A 14,275-nucleotide genomic window follows, 5' to 3' on the forward strand; every position below is an offset into this window, starting at 1 on the left:
TGATTTGAATTCCGGACACTTTGCTTCCAATTCAAGACACTCTTCTTTATATTGATTTTTGTTCCCCTGTTGGGTGTGAACCACTGCGTCCATTGTTTTGAACTATTGTGGTATACCCCTTTTTTATACTACACTTCAAGCTTGTCTACTACTTATTGATGAAGGAGTAAACTTAAAGCTATAGCGAGAGAGGTGCCAATCAGGAATAATTCGATAAAATTTATAATCCTGATCGGCGACGCAGACCAAATTTCCTTGGGCTCCAGAATAGCTTTATCAAGGTTTTGAAGTCTGCGTCTTGTTAGAGCTCCGCAGATACAGAGCAAATGTTCCGAGGTTTCGCTTTCGGCATTACAAAAGCGACAAATATCATCTTGTATTAAACCCATGTTTTTGAGATGATATTTAATCGGACAGTGTCCTGTTACAAGACCAGTGAATGTGCTGAAGTCTTTTTTATTAAGACTCAGCAGCTGTTGAGTAATCTTAATACTCGGCGTAACACATTTTTTCGCCTGTTTAAGTTTTGCAGCCATCCAATTGGGTGTCACTTCCCGGTCTTCCCATTTCTTCAGCTCACTTTTCAACACACAGTCAGAAAGTCCACAGAATGATTCTCGACCAGTGAATGGTGAGCTTGAGCCGTTCTACCAATCAACTGTTTGGAATTCGTGACTCTCCAATTATTTTTGTACACCAAAGTGCTCAAAATCCCGAAGAAGCTTTCGATTGGGCGACACTGAGGCAAATTTGCCGGGTAGCGGTCTTTGGGTACAAATCGGATCGAATGGGATCAGCAATGATTGTGTGTTTTTGGCATGATGCGCTTTATCCGGCCAAAACTCGTATTGTATACCAGCATGATGTTTTTGTTGAAACCGGATCAACATTTTCTTCAAACACTCATTCTGGTACACACCTTGATCTACAGCCAAACCTGAGGGCTTGAACCATGGCTTGGGAGTACATCTCTCGGAAATGGCAATGCGTCGCTTTTATTTATATTTTACATCATAGATGCAGTAGAACTATCCATGGAATAATATCGATCGTTTGCGGGAATGTGGGTCATCGAAAGAGTTTTCGACGTCCAAAACAAAATATTTTTCGGAAAATTTTTCTACCAACCAGCGGCATTGGGATTTCAGCGTCCAAATCTGTTTCTCAGTGTATTCTTGTCGTCTTTCGGCACTTTATTCTGACTTTTTTCAATGTTTTGCGGATGTACTGTTTAACTTTACTGCAACATCTCGTTGACTCAGGGATTCTTATGGTTGAGGGCACGAGAAAGAGAACGAAGTTCTTTTGCGTTTTTGCTTTTGGAATATTGTACCGTATACTTCTTGCCAGGATTTCTGTGCAGTTCGTAGAACTGAACAACGCGCTCACGTAATTATTCTTGTTTCGACGGCATTTTGAGCAAAACTAAGCAATCTTCTTCCTTTTTTGTTTTTGAAGGCTTTAAACTTTGCAGTTCATTCACCTATAAAAATTGAGCAAGCATAAACAAAACCAAAAATACTAGAACTTTCATTTAAACAAAAAAACAGAATTTGCCACCCGTTACTATCATCAAACGAGCCCTCAGTATTCACAGTAAACCAGAGATCGAAATGCTCGCCGATTTGAGACGAAAAACATCCATTTTCACCCACAGTGAAAAATAGCTGAGAATATAGGAGGCGAGAGAATGTTATACGCTCACTTCGATTCTCGCGAGAAACGCAAAGCCGATTTTAATTTTTCGGTGAGTTATGATTGCCGAAAAATGGTTTCGTTCTCAGTGACTCCTTGATGCCGATAATGGTTTTTCACTTCTTCAGCACAGCTGAAAACATGCGGCAATATTGGATTTCGTCGTGAAATGAACATGAGATTAATTAATATTTGTACAATTCAGACGCTGTCCAAATGCAGATCGTTTGGACGCTGCTCTAACAGACTAATGTTGGTAAAGTTAGCTTTGATTTTTCGCTCCATATTTTCAGTACCAAATGCGAGACGAAAAAGCATTCTCGTTGAACTTCCGAGATAGAGATTTTCCACATCTCTTTCTCTCTGAAAAAGAATTTTCGGTGAAAAGGAAGAGACGAAAATATCAACAATACACGGTTCATCGAAAACAAGATTGATTGACTGAATATTTATCGCGCAGCCGAGCGAGAATTTCGATCTCTGCAGTAAACACAGGGAACGATTGTGTGCTGCTCCAGGTGACTAAAGAGATTCGTCGCATTTTTCGCTGGAACTGATTTTCTGAAGCTTGTCCGGTTGCACCGCGTATGCAAGCGCCCGTGGTTCGAGAGAAGACTCAGTATCGAAGACTCAGTAGACTCAGTTAGTACCATCACTAGGGACAAACCTCAGTTCTAGCGTGGCAACAGAGAAGTTCTGGTGAACACGAGATCCCCCACCACATGTGAATGTTCCCTGAGAGCCAATGAATGTATTGGAAAAAATCGACCATAAAATTTAAAAAAGTTACCCCATGTTCACCACCTAGAAAAAACACCCTATGAAAAATATCAAAACATTTTTTGTCAAAATTTTGTCAAATCGACTTTTCAGACGGAAGATTTTTTTCGTGGAATTATGACCTATCCACCTATCTGTACAACAAGCAAAACCAGATTAACAATCAAAAATATATTAATCAACTGCGTGTAATATCATGACCTACGAGAACATTTTTTTTTATTTATCCCTTTTGTTTATTTTAGGCTCATTGGCATTTTAGCTGTAACAGAGCCGAATTTTAATCGTGTACATGTCACATATTTATCATATCTATAATTAGCACATTGCACAGTTGCCATTTTTCGGCGTTAGAGTATTCCCTTCTATACCATTGCAAATGGTACAAATTTACACAGTAGCCATTTAGGCGTAAGAGTTTTCTATCTGTTCTTCCATTATCCAGTTAAGACTGGACAGCGGAGACAGTCGTTGATCCATTGTTGAGTTATTTATAGAACAGCAGCCCGATGTTTCTTGCAGAGCAGAGCAGTTGTATGGATGAATCGATCTTATTTCGACCGTGGATCGATCTCCATCGCTGATGATTGTTGCGTGGACGTAGTTATTCTGTAACAACACAACGATGGTCAATGGGGGCCCTGAGTTTTGAACTCACGATCGACCGCTTACTAAGCGAACGCGCAATCAATGTGGCTACGGAGACCCCCGTACGAGAACATTACCAGCTCTCAACATCGATGAGTAATGTTCTCAGTAATGACCCTGTTCATGAGGACGTTCTTCGGTCATTCCTGATAGATGTCGGCTTTCACTTGGAAATTTAAATGAGCACTTTTTCCATAGCATCCCTTTAACTGATGAGTCTCCCACAGCAGATGCGGTGAGGAGCCTGGGTATAACCTGTGTGAGTATCATCTTAATCTTCGTAATGAATACGCATACCTTTCTTTTACAATTTTCCGGAAAAATCACATGTGTCGTACTGGAATGTTACGATCTGCGAAAACAACGGCTATAAGGGTGCTCATACACTGTTTGACCGAAGCCAAATATTTGACAATTTTTGATAGATAAAATTTGATCAACGTGAATTGATCAAATATATTCGGCACAAAACACGACAAGCAAATATTCAATTATTGGATGCCCAAAACATTTTTTCGGTCTGTTCATCAATCGTACCTTTCAGTAGAAGTTTTGCCATGTTCGATGTTTGACATTGTTTGTCACTGTTGTCAATTGAAGAGTGTCAAATATTTGACACTTTTTGACAGATAATGTTTGGTTTCAAATTTGTACAAACACTATTTAGTTTGCACAAATTTCAAACCAAACATTACCTGTCAAAAAGTGTCAAATATTTCACCTCCGGACAAACAGTGTACGGCCACATTAAGGAAGACAAGAAACACGGACGAGACAATTTGTGCTGTGAGAGCACTTTATCATTCAGGGGGTTCGGGTTCGATTCCCGTTCTGGCCAGGAGGTTTTTCGTCAAAGAAATTATTTTCGTCAAAGACTTGCGCTGAAGTCAAGCGTATTCTAGAGCTTGCCACTCCAGAATACATTCAAGACGTGTTTTTCGTCATATAAATCTCAACTAAGTATTACTAATAAAAATGACGCAAGTAATACGTTACGAAGGTGAAAGTTCCTCTGGGATCGTTAGTGCAATCCAAGAAAAAGAAGAGCACAGTCCATCCCCGCAACGGCCCTGTCCGGAGAGGTTCCATTTCATACTGATATTCGATGTTGAAATTATTGTTTAATATGATTGTCTAATATAACTCGACTATAAAATTCTGCCGGAACCGCAGTTTACATCGAAGAATTCGGCAAGAAAGCTGTGATGTGGCAGGCCATCTTCGAATGTAGATTACTGATCACTGGTAAAAATGGTTGGAGGAGGCTCTGCTCTGTGCAGTAAACGGGATGGTGGAAAGCTCGTTAGGGCCAGATGTCTTACGAACAGCAGCGGGACACACGGAGGTGCGATGAAGTCAGCCGCGGGGCAATGCTGCCTTTGCTTGGATTTTTTTTTCCATATGGAGTCTTATCTGTCGACCCATTGATCTTTAGTGTCGTTCAGTTCTTCCTACTCGGATTGAATGGAGTCGAATGTTTTCCAATTTTTTTCAAGACCATATAGCCGATGTGGAATTTCGCCTTGATGTCTCGCAGGATCATATGTTTGGTTAAACTGGAACACTTTATCCGTACCATTGATAGAAATTTTCCGCTCAACTTCCTTAACTTCAGTCTATTATCGCCTGAGACACTGACGAGGTAATACTTTGGGTTTTCAATTGATATTAAGTGACGTTGATGAAGCTAAAATGGTCGAAATAGACCAGGACGTACCACAAAAAAGAACCGACATAACTGTATCAGAGAGATATTCATTTGATACCTCCAGAAGTAGGTTTTGTATTATCAGAAAACAACAGCGACAGAATTTCGAAAAAAACAATGATGTTTGTTCTCAATCAATGTTATGCACAACACGAGATACGAGTAACGAGATGGAGCGATCCTTCCGGATGTATCCAACAACAGGGTAAAAAAACGACGATATTTGCTGGCAAGCGGGTTTATGTTCGACACGTGTAATGGAACGAAATAGATTCTTCTAAGATGAATCTAGTAACGCGATCATGTGTGTTGGCAAGCGAAGTAATGTGCAACACATGTAACGGGTCAGAATCGGTTCTTCCATGATACATCATTGTCATTACCATATCAGAATTTTCAGAACGCGCGCATTCAATGGAGCATGTACACGGAGATTAACCAGGTAGCTTTGGGGAAGGAATTCATTATTTTTTCCTTCAAAAAATGAAGCGGAAATATACGCAGATATCTACACGCCTAATATTTATCCAGATAAAACTGAAATGATGCATCATTTCTATGGAAATTAGGGTAGTATTGGGTGCTAATTGTTGTGAAGTGCAATTTGCCGTGTAACACCTGAATTCTGGTTTCATGATAAAATGATGATAGGGAATTCAGAAGTTTTAGTTAGTGATTTAGTTTAGTAGCCGGTGGAATACCACGCTTCTCCACCAACAAAACGCGTTTTTCCGGACCATGCAGACGTATGGTTTTCTTCATATTCTCAATTGAAAACTGCTTTCGACATGTTTTATCAAACATAAACTACAGTAGAGCCTCGATTACACGCGAGCGGATGATTTGCGATGCGGATTATTCGCGAAAGCGAGTTACATAGTAAATTTAAATAGACATTCCCGAAATCCGTCAGTGAGTGTTTTGGTAATGACTTTCACATTATCTGACCACTGGTGTACACAACTTTACAGATGGATAGTTTAATGATTACTTTATTGATGACACATACTTCTCATGTTGAAATGGGTTTTTTGTGTTTTTTTGTGTCTGCACATCCTTTATTGCTTTATTCGCGATTTTCGTTATTCGCGGTGACCTTGCCAGACAATTCCGCGAATAATCAGGATTTTACTGTATTGGAGTGTTCAAAGCTGTTTTATACGATATTATATCGAAAGTATTTGATTGAACGTCAATAAAGTATGAAGAAACATAGTGAAAATAGCTGCATATTTTAAATCATTATTGATGACACGATCGAGATAACTTGTTGATACGATATGATGATGTTCAATGTTAAATACAAGATCCGACAATGGAACAATTAAACTGTTTTGAGGAGAACATCTATTTGTTTTTCACATAACGTCAATGTTTTAACCCTTTGTCATGCGAGCACATTTTCATCTCTGGAAGTCTTCTTTGGTGGTGTTTTACGATTTGTGTCGCTTTAGTTCGCACTGCCGGACTGTGGGCTTAGAGGATAAAACAAAGGTAATACTAGACATAGTCCGGCGAAAAAAGAGGCTGCGGCATGACTGGAATGCCTTTACTCGCTGGAAATTGTTGCACAGAGTAATGTTCGAGATGGCAATGCGACTATTTAATGTCAACACGTGTCAACTCGAAAAGCTGCTAGTATTGACAAGAGAGGGAGGGGCGACCAAGGTCAAATCTCATCAGTGCAGGAGGACTGAGAAGCATCCACGATAGCTTACAGAAATTCAATCTCATTGCTTTATTTTCAGACTTTATGTACATCAATGTTAAGCATTCTTCTTTTTACCAAAGATGAAAATGAAATGATGATTTCAACTATCATGCATTGGAATATGTTACCTTTTACAAAAAAGAATGTAGTATTTTTTCTCATTTCCTGTTATTTTAGCAAGCAACCAAATTACCTCAGATGAATTAGCTATAGTATACGGAATAGTAATTGTTATATTTCCGGTCTGTGGAATATTCCATAACGACAACTGTCTGCCTACATTTCACTTATTGTTGATCATTCATGTGAGTTAAAATACACCGATGTAAAACAAGCGAACGAAATCCATACCGATTCCACACTTATAAACGAAATAACACGTTCGAAACATGAAACCCAAGGCATCACAATTCAATTAAAACAACATCAAATTGAATGACTGTTCGGAGAAAACTTGCCTGTGTTTCATTTGCTTTTTCTTGTGTCGAAACCGAATTGGGCTCACAGGTCGCCCGCCGTTTACAGTGCATATCCTTTCATTCGATGCCCAAGTGGAAGTTTTTAGAAGAATTTAGCACAAAAAAGCGAATATAAACAGGAAGGGTAGAAATGTAAAAACTCGAAACATCAATATAGTTTGGTATTCAAATGTTCTCTTCTGGGATCGTATCCTTGACACAGGTTACTCGTAATACATTGAACCAACAGATGAATGCCAAAGCAGCCAATATTGAATAGAGTTGAAGGAAAACGTTTGTCCTTAGCTCGTTTTTGTTTTTATGAGCGTTATTTTTCATCGCAACATTCAATGTATGGAGGCATCGGCTGTGCAGAATGAGTTATTACAAAAGCTGTTTTACGTGTTAAAGGACTGATTGTTAGCACTAGTGGATAAAGCATGAGGGAGATGAAATACGGTAGGAACTATGAACAATTCACAATCCAATATTCGCACCTTTCATCTTCTGTTGATGGTTTAAAAACGAAATTTCAAAATATGATAAACTATATTGAAACGAATAGAAAAGGCTTCAAAATGATGAATCAACCAATTAGAGATGACTTATTTTACAAGCGCGTTGCGAGACTATCATGTTTTGTTAACGTAGCATGTGAACTGCAAATTATTTTAACATGCAATCGATTAGTAATTATGAACTTATTTCAATAAATCTTTGATCAGGGAGTAATTCACAGCATTTTTCTCAGAATACTGATCAAGAAAGAAGTGGCGAGCCCAAAATTAATTCAAAATTTTACAGAATTTTGTGAGATTCATGTTGTGTTATGTATAGACATGCACATACGATGTCTATACATAACACAACTTAACATTACTGATGGCATCTCCGGAAGACCGGAAGAAAGTCTTGGACTTCTTGGCAGTATGCTTCGGGTCGTTGCCTTGCTGAAATACGAACTTCTCTTCAAGGCCCGTCTGGATTAGTGACAGTCGTTATTATCCCACCATTTTTCACGAGGCTTCTCGCTACACTCCACGTAACACATTTCCAGACCATCACATTTGTTCTTTCATGCTTCGCCGTGTCTTGGATGTGGCGCTTGTGAAGCTTCTCACCCGATCTGCGCCACACACGAAACCGCCGCTTTCGATTGAACAGCTCGAATTTTGATTTGTCCGTCCTGTGAACCGTTTCCCAGAACTCTAGGGGCTTATCAACATTATTAGCAAACTGAAACCGGTGGGATTTTTTCTTCTGCTGATAAATGGGCGCTTCCGGACAACTTTGCTCACTATTCAACCACTGTGATACGATAAGAGGACGAACAGTTCGAACAGAATCCACTGATAAATAAACGGTTTCCTGGATCTCGCGGACAGTTTCCTTCGGGTTCTTCTTCTTCTTAATTTCGCGTATGATCTTAGTGTTCATTCTCGCATCCTGTCTCGATTTTACGCTTCCTGTCTTCCTGTGTCTACTTCCTAGCACCAGCATGGTGCTATTCACCGTTTTTCTCATAACGCACCACTGATTTTCGGATGCACAGGGGAACAGGTTTCAAAATCACATTCATAGTGCCTGCACTTGGTTGATAGAGCTGTCAGTAGGATACAAAACGGGTTCAAAACCACATACATCTCAGCTGTTTTGTTCTCGAGATGTTGGCACCGAAAACAATCCAGGGGCTTCCGATGGAAACTTATCGAAAATATGTCGATTTTCGAAGTAGGCTCTTTTTTGTTACTGTTTTTTCAATACAAATTGATTTTTTGTTTCTTCAAGTAAAACTCTTTCTTTAAGTTAGTTAGCAAATGGGCTCTCTTAGATATTACTAAAGCCTGGTGCGGCAGTGCCATATTCTTGCAACGCTGGCGAACTTGGATCTTCGCATAACTTATATCTTACAGGATCTTCTCATAGCCTCCGACGTTGAAACGTGAGAATGGATTTCAGACAGCTTGCTGGCTAAAAGTTCTACCTAGCCGAGGCATGAGGAAATAATCCCGGAAGATTGAGGCTCGCGTTCATGGATAAATTTACTCGGAACTTCATGATTTAGCAAGATATTTACTGTGTAGAATAAGAACAAAAGTTTTTGTTACAAACGAGACGAAGAACTTTTGGCGAGTTTACCATTATAGCCGGGTTATAGTGACAATAGAGTAAATTTCACAAAACAAAAACTATGGGTGGGTTATACCTAAGTTATAAATGCAAGGTTGACATAGGACAATTGTTGGCTTAGTAATAATTTGAGTGGATTGATTAAATTAGTGCTCCAGTGGCCGAGTGTACACTATCATGCCGGGAATTCGGGTTCGATTCCCGTTCTAGCTGGGGGATTTTTCGTTAAAGAAAATTCTTCCGGCTTGTACTGTGGTCACACGTATTCTAGAGCTTGCCACTCCAGAGTACATTCAAGGCGTGTTATTCGGCATAGAAATCTCAACCAAGTACTACAAATAAAATTGACGCAAGTAATGCTACGTTGAGAAGGCAAAAGTTCCACTGTAACGTTAGTGCCATCCAAGAAGAAGGATTGATTAAATTATTCAATAAACCAGTGATTGAATGAAACAAATTCCGAATTCAATTGCAAACAAATCCCAAATTAGGTCAATTCATGCATTGTGATAGCTTACGTTCTTCGTTGCCAGTCTGACCTATGGCATGATGCCTTGTTCATTTGATTCATTTATCGTGGACTTCTAAAATATGCTAACGGAAGAAATGCTAAACGATCAATGTATTGTACATTTCCCTCTGAAGTTACTGCATCTCCTAAGTGTTCTTATTTCTCGAACTCAGTTTTGATTTTGACATGTAAGTTGAACGCATATGGTTCAATCGACGTTATCGCAGCAAGTTGTTACCAACATTTTGTTCAACGGTATACGTAGTTCAGTGGGTAGAAGACATGAAGGGATGTCTTTCAATGCAGTGTTGAATAACCGAGCCAATGCGTTGTGTTCATACCTCTTTTGAAGTTCGCACACATGCCGATCTGAAATCAGAAATGCTTGCGAGTTCAAAAGTACCCGCCCTTGCATCTATTTTGCAATGTCGTTTTCCCAGAATCATTGTTTTTGAAATCTGTGTTAGGGAAACACACATATTCCAGCGATCGTACATCAACTACTGCCTTAATCATAACTGAGTGGATTTCCGAGCGGGCATTCGTTTCTATATCGATTTGTCTGATTTCAATGGTCTGTTTTCAAAGTATTTTTTAAGCTATTGAAACATAAAAATTGCTTTGAAAACAGGCATTTTCAGAAATTATTGGATTTAGAAATTTACATTTGTCAAATTGAATTTAAATATTTAAAATGGAAAAAAGACGGGTGTATAATGTCGGGGACATAACCGGAGAGACGTGGGAGTACATAGTACATTATGTTTTTTTTATTATTCATATTTTAGTACAGATGTAATGTAAGTAAACTAAGTGCTTTCACTAAGCGGAATAAACTGTTCACAAAGAAGCGAACCAATAACATTTAAATATTAACTCTTGCCTACACTTGAATCTCAGCATTAAAATCAACAGCATGAACAATTACTCGTTGTTTATGTTTTATTTCAAAAGTATATAACTTGAAATCACGAAAAGTTTGAATTTGTCCTGACGCACGGAGTAATGTTGCATTATTTTACGCAACGGATTGCTCTCGGAGGAATATTATCCAACTGCATATTGTGAGTCCATGATGGCATACGAAGGATAAACCGAGCCATAGTTTTTATCTTTATCTTATTTATAACATTTATCTTATTCATCAAGAGATTCGACGAAACTCATAATCTGATTTGTCGGATTTTTTCTTCTTCATTCGGACAAACGTTACATTTAGATAAATGTTGCATTCGTATGAATGTTGCATTCAGGTAAATGTGCTTCAAGTAAACGGGTTTTGGCTGAATGGTATTCAAGTAAATGTTACTCGACCGACCAAATAGGCTGTCTTATGCTAAAGAACCAGCGGCGAAATAGTTTCTGCAGAACACGATGGGCGAGTGGTACCATCCCTAAAGTGTGGGAGATTAAGACCATCATGTCTATTCCTAAGGTTAAAGGGAACGCGAACTGAATGGAGAAGGTGATGATGGTCTATAGAAGACTCTGTTGCGAATTGTAACCACTATTCATGCGTTTCCAAAAGTTTTTCCGATGAAGGGTTACCGAATCTGTGACAGTACCCTTTTCCATAAACTGCAGTAATTGCACTTTCTTTTCAATTTGAATAGGGGTCAGTTGAGGCCGTATTTTATCGGTTCACGTAAAGTGACAATACCACAGCACAATTTTATTAGACACACAAAAGGTTTATTTTACTTAAACAATGCTTTCTTCTATTCTACTATTCTTAAAACTATACAAAAATTACATTTAAAGTTGGCCGATTTTCGGTGACCGACCAGTGATCCCAATGGCTGAAATTCTAGCACTACTAACTCTAACATCGCTCACGTGCGCTATTTATCAATGAGCGCGTAAAGAGAGAGATTCAAATAACGCTTTACAATTTTTCATTCGAGCTCATTCCGTTTACGTTCAGGTACGGTATACACAGGCGGGGATATTCAGGCGCAGCTATCGCCGTCGCAATGATAGCCGAGGTTTAACCCAACTTGAATAACCTAGCTAACTTCCTATTAATATCCCACGTATCAATACTATTATTGCACCTATCTTATTCTGAATCTTCTCTGCTTATATCTTGTGTAAACAGACTCAAAGCACTCGAAGAGGGAAATATCTCGAACAAACGCGCTCTGGCTCTGGCAGGGAAATCGATAGTTACTTAGTAAAACTTGAAAGCTAGTGCCTTAGTTTAGATTCATAATCATTAAATTTTTCAACGAGTCTTTTGACATGATCTATTGAAATTCTATTTGCTATGAACGCGTCGAAACGTTTTATAATGCATCTCAACTCTAACCTTATCTTCAATTTGCCGAATGATGTAACAAAAACGTGGAATCCCCCGGAGAATGAACACAATTGGGAAAGAGTGGACGATATAAGCATAAGGGATTTGGCAGAGAACTGACTGCCGAATGTTTCGGAAGAGGTTTATCAATTATTATTCCAATTAGTTTTTTTGTATAGATTTTTAAACATCACACTAACAAAAATTTCCATTGGTTTCTCTATGTTAAGTAGCGGAACTTTTGGATCATGGCTTTGAAGTGGCGAACAATATTGCACCGTTGCGTGCCATAATTTTTATTAACAACACCATAGACCCTCCGAAGTGATTTTGCTCTTGTACTTTGTATCGGGCATATCCGCTGTGTATTACATCAGCAATAAGAAAGATTGTTGACTGCCTGCTAGCTGGAGCAAGACATTGTAATATAACGGTAACGGTATTGGATTAAAGAGACTTTAAACTCCGAGAGTTCATTCGTCTCTTGTAATATAAATCGATGATGGCTTCTTTTATACCAAATTAGTTGTGAACGTACTGAGAATAAATTGCAATACTTCTTCTGTCCTTTTTTGTCCGCGGAACGACCATCTTAATTGCATTCCGAAAAAGTGATTTATACAAGCAGAACGGATATGTAACTACACTGAGAGAAATAATTAGTAAATATAACGAATTTTTTGGTAAATACTACCAATCTATAGTCATTTTCGACCGTACTAATAAACACATATGTCAAGCAGAACCATGATTCGGAAGCCCAATATCGGCTACATTTTCTCGCCGAAAATGCACGTATCAGAATTATATCCCTATTATACCTCCGGATTGCCTTATGGGAACAATGAAAATGGTTAATACGCGCTTTTCTCACCAGTTTTCAGATATGACAATATCCAAGCTTACTAATGTTATCGAGTAAAATATACTAATCTCTGGTAGGGATGCGGGTTTGTTGACAATATGTACATTCTACTAATTTTGCATTACCAAATGTATTTAGTAGTTTTCGACCGAGGATTTTTCTAAGGGTATGGTATGAACATCGAGAACGACAGATGACTGCTAGCTGGCTGGATCGAGAATGTATTAATACATTTTTCTCTCTACAGTATTCGTAGACCGAGCGGTGCACTTGCATTTCGAGTGAGAAATTTACGTGTGCTTGATTCGTAGTGACATATAAAAATTGTACCTCGCCACTATATAAGTTACTCGTTATTAACAGCACGGATTGGTAAGCACAGAGATGCACATAACAAATGTACGGGGAAATGGGAGTGACTTTAAATTTCGTCAATGTAATGCACAGACTGTGAAATTTTTTGGAAATCATCAACCAGATCCATTCGCTTTCAAAATAGTTATTAACGTCAACATTATGACAAAACGTGACAAGGCAAATATTAGGCTGTCAAAAAAGTCCTGCGGTATTTTTTTTGAATTTTCATTTGTTCATAAAATTAGTTACAATCATCTGTTTTATGTCATATGCGCCGTTTTGTTCGATGACTTGTTCCCAACGAGATGCCAACTTCATAATACCCCCGTTATAGAAGCTCGCTTCCTTATTGGCAAAAAAACTCGGATAGCCAATTTTCACAGGCCTATTTTGTGGCTAACTTCTGACTACTTAGCTCGTTCGCCATGGACAAAAACAGGTGGTAGTCACTTGGTGCAAGGTCCGGACTATACGGCGGATGCAAAAGAACCTCCTATCCGAGCTCCCGGAGCTTCTGGCGCGTCACCAAAGAAGTGTGTGACCTGGCGTTGTCCTGATGGAAGACAATGCGGCCTCTGTTTATCAAAGATGGCCTCTTCTTCATGAGTGCTACCTTCAAGCGGTCCAGTTGTTGGCAGTACAGGTCCGAATTGAGCGTTTGGCCATAGGGAAGCAGCTCATAATAGATTATTCCTTGACAATCCCACCAAACACACAGCAGAACCTTTCTGGCCGTTAATGAGGGCTTGGCCACCGTCTGAGCCGCTTCAGCGGGCTTCGACCACGACCGTTTGCGCTTCACGTTGTCGTAAGTGACCCACTTTTCATCGCCAGTCACCATCCGCTTCAGAAACGGGTCGATTTTGTTGGATTCAGCAGCCATTCACATGCGTCGATACGGTCAAAGATGTTTTTTTGCGTCAACGTGTGTGGCACCTATACATCGAGCTTCTTTGTGAATCCAAGCTTCTTCAAATGGTTAAGAACGGTTTGATGACTTATCCCCAGCTCTTGGCCGATGCTACGGCTGCTACTATGCCGGTCTTTCTCGGCTAATTCAGCGATTTTGTCGCAATTTTCGACGACAGGCCTTCCGGAGCGTGGCGCATCTTC

At 39.3% G+C, this 14,275-nt stretch overlaps 1 protein-coding gene across 3 annotated transcripts in view; it reads right to left on the reverse strand.

Annotated features, from left to right (window-relative positions):
* The window catches only part of LOC129774072 (uncharacterized), a 95,806-nt gene that overhangs the window by 26,302 nt on the left and 55,229 nt on the right, over positions 1-14,275 (reverse strand). Inside the window, exon 6 of one of the 3 annotated variants that reach the window (XR_008742714.1) lies at positions 7,001-7,075. The exons of the other annotated variants lie outside the window; for them this stretch is intronic. The gene's annotated coding sequence lies outside the window, so the exon portion shown is untranslated. The remainder of the gene's footprint in view (positions 1-7,000; positions 7,076-14,275) is intronic. 3 annotated transcript variants of the gene reach the window in all.

This window comes from Toxorhynchites rutilus, chromosome 3 (assembly GCF_029784135.1).
Source record: "Toxorhynchites rutilus septentrionalis strain SRP chromosome 3, ASM2978413v1, whole genome shotgun sequence".
In the NCBI taxonomy this organism is placed as follows: Eukaryota; Metazoa; Arthropoda; class Insecta; order Diptera; family Culicidae; genus Toxorhynchites; species Toxorhynchites rutilus.